Source organism: Eulemur rufifrons, chromosome 9, assembly GCF_041146395.1.
Source record: "Eulemur rufifrons isolate Redbay chromosome 9, OSU_ERuf_1, whole genome shotgun sequence".
NCBI lineage: Eukaryota > Metazoa > Chordata > Mammalia > Primates > Lemuridae > Eulemur > Eulemur rufifrons.
This window is the reverse complement of record NC_090991.1, coordinates 35,201,181-35,208,009: the sequence shown is the minus strand read 5'-3', so window position 1 is coordinate 35,208,009 and position 6,829 is coordinate 35,201,181.

Genomic DNA, 6,829 nt, shown 5'->3' with positions numbered 1-6,829 from the left:
CACACTTAGGCCCTGAGGGCAATACCAGACCAGCTGAATCCACCCTGGCGTGGGAGCCTCTTCCTCAGCCCTCAGCCCTGCATCTCATCGCTGTGCTGGCAGCAGGGGGAAGACGTGAGGTGTATTTATCTCTTCATGGGCGGATTGCACAACTGGAGAACTGCCTTGCGTTCTGAATAAGGGGATTGGTGGAGAGAAGGGGACTATTAACAAACTGACCTCTTTCTGCCACATGTTTCCCTTGGCTTTGCTCTCAGGCACAAAGAATGATCCTTTCCTGGGAGCTGATTCCAAATCATGTGCTTTATGCTGTAAGTGCAGAAACTGACCTGACTCCTTAGCATTGTTTGGAAGGAAAGGTGCCAGCCCCAGTGGGCAGAAGGCGCATGCCGGCACAGAATTCCCCTTCTTCAGCGCCACACATGGGTTCAGAAGTTATGCTAGACCACCTCTACCGCCTGAGTTAGATAGGGAGCGTGAGAATGGATTCCACCCAGCCGAGTTATGACACGGGGAAAGCACAGAAAGATCTGGTGGCAAATTAGCCCTCATCTGGCTTTAATCCACCCTTTCTCTGAGAGTTGCATCGGGAACTGTTGAGGGGGTGACGCAGCCCAAGCTCCCCCTAGGCAAGAGGGCTCCACGGACACCTGATCCCAATGGGCCCTTGAGGAAAATCTGGGGACAGGCCGCACCTAGCAGCTTGAGGGTTGGGGCCTCACACCTGTGGTTCCTCCTCTGCCTCCTTCCTTCCCCAGGGTCATCTGTACCAAAGGCCACCCCTCATGCCCCTCCTCTCTGCCCAGCTGACACTCAGCTCTGTGGCTCATTATCCCAGACACTAGGATTCCATGCCTGAAAGAAAATGGGGCTGGGAAGGGCTCCCCTGCAAAGGCCAATCCAGGCATAGCATGTACATTGTTTTTTAAACCAAACCAGCAGAGAGGGCTCACCCTTCCTTCAAACCACTCAGTTCATCTTTACAATCATCTTTTGAGCACCCTGTGAGGCCTCATGCTTGTTTGATGACAGTTCTGAAGTTAGAGCCAGCCACATGCCTTGGCAACGTATGTTGAGGAAGACAGAATGAGGAAAGAGAAGGGTTCAGACCTAGCCCCAAGCCCTGGGTAGGTGGGTGGGTGGGTAGGACCCCTGAGTGGATGCAGCTGTCCGGATCCAAGTGTCAGAGAATGGAGCATGTTGTGTTTTGTTTTGTTTTGTTTTGAGACAGAGTCTCACTCTGTTGCCTGGGCTAGAGTGCTGTGGCGTCAGCCTAGCTCACAGCAACCTCAAACTCCTGGACTCAAGTGATCCTCCTGCCTCAGCCTTCTGAGTAGCTGGGCCTACAGGCGCACACCACCACACCCAGCTAATTTTTCTATTTTTAATAGAGACGGGGGTCTCACTTTTGCTCAGTCTGGTCTCGAACTCTTGAGCTCAAGCGATCCTCTCACCTCAGCCTCCCAGAGTGTTAGCAGTACAGGCGTGAGCCGCCTCGCCCGGCCAAATGGAGCATGTTTGATCCCCATTTGAGTCTTCCTACCACCCAAACAAGCCTGAAACCCCTTTGAAGCTGCCTCTGCCACGCTCAGAAATTGAGCCAAAGAAGTTAAGCTGTGGATTATTTCAATTCTGAATAAAAACGAAGCCATCTTCTCTGCCTCCTAAGTCCCAGTCCATTCTCAGCTCCTTCACCCCTAGAACCTTCCTGAGCAGTGATCTGAGACCCCCTCCCCTTCCTCCCTCCATCATGGTTCAGAGCTCTGCTAGTCAGCCCTTCCTCCTGGGGCTCACCTCAACCCCCATGGCCATTTGGGCCCCCTCCTCCTCTCCAGCTTCAAGGTAGACACTCGCAAGCCCTTTGATTAAAGGCTAGCCCACTGCAACGCCGGTGTCTGAGGGATGAGGAGGGAAACATAGTTTTCGACCCTAAGGAAAACAGAGCAAGCACCATGATAAATGTCTATGACCCCTGCCTAGGGCAAAATACTGGGGCAGTGTGTGACTGCAAAACTAGGACACGGCCCCCACCAAAGGGGGTGAACCCCTCAGCTTTGGCCAGTGGGTGCTGTGGGAGAATGCCAGCTCTCATGACTTTTGTAAGAGAAATTAAAAATGTGGACTTTTAGGTGAAATCTCACAATCTTTAAATGTTGGCTTAATTGTTTAAAAATACAGCAAAAACAGTTTCTGGTCCTCAAGCTAACAGTGTGTGACTTCTGCATCAACCATCCCTTCTTTCCGGGCCAGTAACATCCTCTCTATCCCCTATAGCCCCCTACCCCTAAGGCTTCCCTTCCCCAAGATACAGGATCACAGTGGCCAAAACAGTTGAACCCGCTGCCCAAGGGATTATCACAGCGGAAGGAGGCAATTGTCCAAAGCAGGTGGAACAGCCCCTGGGGTCAGACACTGGGCTCAGTGTCCAAAGCCTCAAGTGCCTGTTGCTGCTGCTTCTTCCACTGCCTGCGAGGGATGATCAGGGCTCTCGGTCCCTCTTCTGCACCAGGCCCAAGACACACTGACCCCTAAGAAAGTCCACCTGGTACTTTGATGGCACTGACTGCCTCAATGGGCAGGCAAACAGGCTTCTCCTGGCGGTGGTGTCAGCAGCAGTGCATTGCTCAGTGGTGGAAGAGCAGGTGCAGACCCCCTGCAGAAGAAGCTGTGGAGCATCCACTGAGTCATCAGCCTGGGCTTGTCAGGTGACACCTGTGACAGTTCAGCGGGCTATGGTTACATGATGTAGGCCCCTGAGTTAGGGACCAGCTCTACCTTAGGCCTACTGTTCTCCTGCAGGTTGGAAAGAGGGCCCAGTCATTCATCTGCCCACCTGCCTGCCCCCTTGCCCCCAACCTCTCCTGAAGCTTGACACTGTCTCCGTCTTCCTGACTTCCAGTCCTTAGGAGCTCAGCCATAATGTCGACCAAGCATAGGCACATCTCCTCCTACAGCCCTGGGGGCCTCAGGGTCAGAGGAGGCTAGATCCACCCTCCACTATCCCCTCTTTGAGGCCCACCAGCAATGCCATACCGGGGGGCCATCAGGCAGTGTGTCCTCTACATTGTCCTCCCATGGACAGATGGTCTCAGTGCAGTAGGGCCACGTGCCCCACGCCAGGGAGCCTTTGGGGAGGCTGGCCCACAGTGTATGGACTGGTGATGACTGGGAGGCCTCGGCAGAAGACACCCTGGGTTCCCAGGTGATGGTGGGGAAGGGGGCTGGGGACGCACACACACATCAGGTCGTCAGAATCGTCCTTTACCCCAGGGAAAAGGGAATAGGGCACAAGCTTCACCGTATACACTGCCCTAGGAAAACTCACCCTGCCCCAGGCCAACCCTATCTCTCGTCCTATCTCCAAAACCAGCTTTGCCACATCTGCGGGCCTCTCTGTCTCCCACACCAGTTGGGGAGACTACACAAAAGGGCTGAGAGACTGAGAACTGTCACAAAATGGAGACTAAGGGGACGTGACCTCTAAATGCAATGGGATTGGATCCCAGAACAGAAAAAGGACATTAGTGGGGACAGGGGAGGTGAAATTCGCATAAAGCCTGTGGTTTAATTAATAGTAGTGCGCCAATGTTAATGTCTTGGTTTTGCTACTTGTGCTATAGCAGTAACATCTTAACGGTAGGGGAAGCTGTGTGAAGGGTGTGCAGGAAATCTTTGTACTTTATCTGCAACTTCTCTTTAAGTCTAAAATTGCTTCAGAATAAAAAATAACTAAGTCAAGAAATGCAGCCTGAGCAAGAGTGAGGCCTCGTTTCTACTAAAAATAGAAAAAACTAGCCAGGCCTGGTGTGTGCCTGTAGTCCCAGCTACTCAGGAAGCTGAGGCAGGAGGATCACTTGAGCCCAGGAGTTTGAGGTTGCTGTGAGCTAGGCCGATGTCACGGCACTCTAGCCCGGGTGACAAAGTGAGACCCTGTCTCATAATAAGCAGGGCTGTGAAAAGGAAGCAAACCATGGTGTGTTAGGGTAGCGACTCGGGGCTTGGAGAGGAGGGTCAAACACCTGCTCATAGGGATCTTGGGCAAGAGGAGAAGAAAGCCAACCACAGGGCTGGCCAGACACAAGGACGACCAGGATTTCTCAAAGGAAACAAGGAAGCCACCAGGCCACATCCTTCCGCCTGCCTGAGAACCCGCCACCAGGCCTCCTCCCACTGCTGGTGGCGCATATTCTAATCACCTAGGCAGCGGGGTAGGGGGGGGACTGAGACTGATTTAATTCACTTGGCCTTTGAAAGCTTAACATCCCTCCAGTAAACAAACACACTCAGCCCTGCTCCCAGTTAGCTCAAAACAACCCCAAGCCCCACTCACCATGCCTAGCATCCATCTTATGGAAAGCTTAACAAAAGTGGTTTATGCATAAATATTACAGATTAGCATTTCCTGAGCACTCCCTATTGGCTGGGATTTTGCGAAGGAGCCCGAGAAGGTAAGATGCATGGTCCCTCCCATGAAGGCACTCCCATTCTAACAGGGGATACCAGCCACGCGTATGAAAACAACACACCATATTTAGGAAGCCATTTGTGAGCACGTGCAAGGATCATGTAAGGGGTTAACCACACAAGCACCACTGGCAGGACATGGATAAGGTTCAGCCTCCTCTGATGGGACCACAAGCCTCTGAGGACTCAGCCCTCCTCTGGGCCGTCCACAACCTACTCAGAGCTCAGGCATCTGCTTTCTGTGTCCTGGTGTTGCTATGCCTGGGGCTCCAAGGTGAGTTTGCCCCAAGGCTGGCCCAAGAATTCCTGAGCTTCCGGCCCCCCAGCACACCCCTCTGACCTGCTGTTGACCCTCCTCTCGCCTCCTGGAAAGCTGGGCACTACACTTCACCAGCGCCATTGCCACTCTTCCTCGACCTCTTCCCTTCCCCCCTTAACACCCCTCGTCGTTTGGTCTCTTCCTTTCTCAGACACCCAAGTGCCACCCCAGAGGCTCATGATAAGTAAACCACTGTCAGCAGCCCAGATCTCTCCCCTAAGCTCCGTACTTAATTATCCAACCTGACCAAACGTGGGTGTCACATGCAATAGGTAACTAATGAATTCATTTTTCCCCCAACCCTCCTCCTCCAACGAACCACTTCAATGAACAGCCCCACCCATGTCACCTAAAGCCAGGTGAGTCGCTCTGTCCTCTCCACACCCCGCACCACAGACTCATGCGTCAGGATCCCCGCTCTAACTCAGACAACCTCAGCGATTCCCTCCCATACCCGTCATCTACTTGGTCACCAGAGCAAGATTCCAAAGCACAAATCCAATCACCAAAACAAAACTGAATTGCATAATTCAATCAGAAAATTAGGGGGAAAAAAGGTGGTTTAAGAAAATAAAGGCAAAAGCATTAGAAGAAAACAGGCAAGGAATAGTTCCCAATTGCACAGGAGGACTTTTTTGTTTCCTCCTGAGAAACCAGCATGCCTCTCTGTACAATAAAATTTTGCAACATATTTTCTATTCACTTAAGACTTTGTCAAGAAAAGATTAATAATTTTACAAAGTTGCTGGGGGAGGGTGGCAAAGTGTTTAAGAAAAAACAGAAACAGTAAAAAATTCATTTCTCCCACTCAGAAAGCTCCTGCTGGCGGGTGCATCAGTAGCTGCAGCAGCCAGCAGGCTCGGTCCCCCTCTGGCTATACGCTGCGGGGCTGCTTTGTGATCCAGATACCAAATCCCGCTAGGCAGAAAAGCACAACACAAGCCTACTTATCATCTTCAAGACAAAGGGAAAAATATAAAAAGGCAATCTGTCGCAAACTTTTTGCTAATCACCAAGGAAAGGAGAGGCTGTCAGAATCTAGCACTTTTTTTTTTTTTCTCCCCATTTGGTTTTAAACAAAAAACAACTAGACACTGCGGTTGAATTATCTCTCTCTCTCTCTCTTTTTTTTTTTTTTTGTAGAGACAGGGTCTTGCTATGTAGTCCTGGATTTCTGGAATTTGTGACTTCAAGTGATCCTCCTGTCTCAGCCTCCCAAAGTGCTGGGATTACAGGCATGAACCATGGTGCCCGCCCCCTGGTTCAATAATATCACAGGATAAAAAATTAGAACTGTTGTGTCTAAAAGCCTCACTTTCACCCCCTGCACAATGACTCTTCGGCAAGGAGCACCCAGCCCCAGGCTGCTTGTCCAGCTTGTTTCCTCACCACCTTCACTCCAGCAATGTCACACTACTCCAAGCTCCCCAAGGAAACCATGCCTTTACTCACAATGTTCCCTCTTCCTGGAATGCCTGTCCTTTATCTGTCGGGCAAATACTTACTCATTAAGACAAATCAAATGTCCACTCCCTTTACAAAGCCTTTCCAGACTATTTGATTCCCCTTCTTTTTGCTCTTTACCTTATAGAAACATCTGTTAAAGTACCTGAAACTCTTTAGCCAACAGATCTGCCTCCCCCTGTAGGCTACAAGCCCCTTGTAGGCAGGAATCACGTAGTCATCTTTATTTTAGTACTCTCAGACCTAGTTCAGTGCCTGGTCTAAAGAAGTCATTAACAAATGTCTACTGGCTGGGCGTGGTGGCTCATGCCTGTAATCCTAGCACTCTGGGAGGCCGAGGCAGGAGGATCGCTTGAGCTCAGGAGTTCAAGACCAGCCAGAGCAAGAGCGAGACCCTGTCTCCACTAAAAATAGAAAAAATCAGCTGGGTATAGTGGTGCACACCTGTAGTCTGAGCTGCTCGGGAGGCTGAGGCAGGAGGATCGCTTGAGCCCAGGAGTTTGAGGTTGCTGTGAGCTAGGATGACACCACGGCACTCACTCTAGCCCGGGAAACAGAGTGAGACTCTGTCTCAAAAAAAAC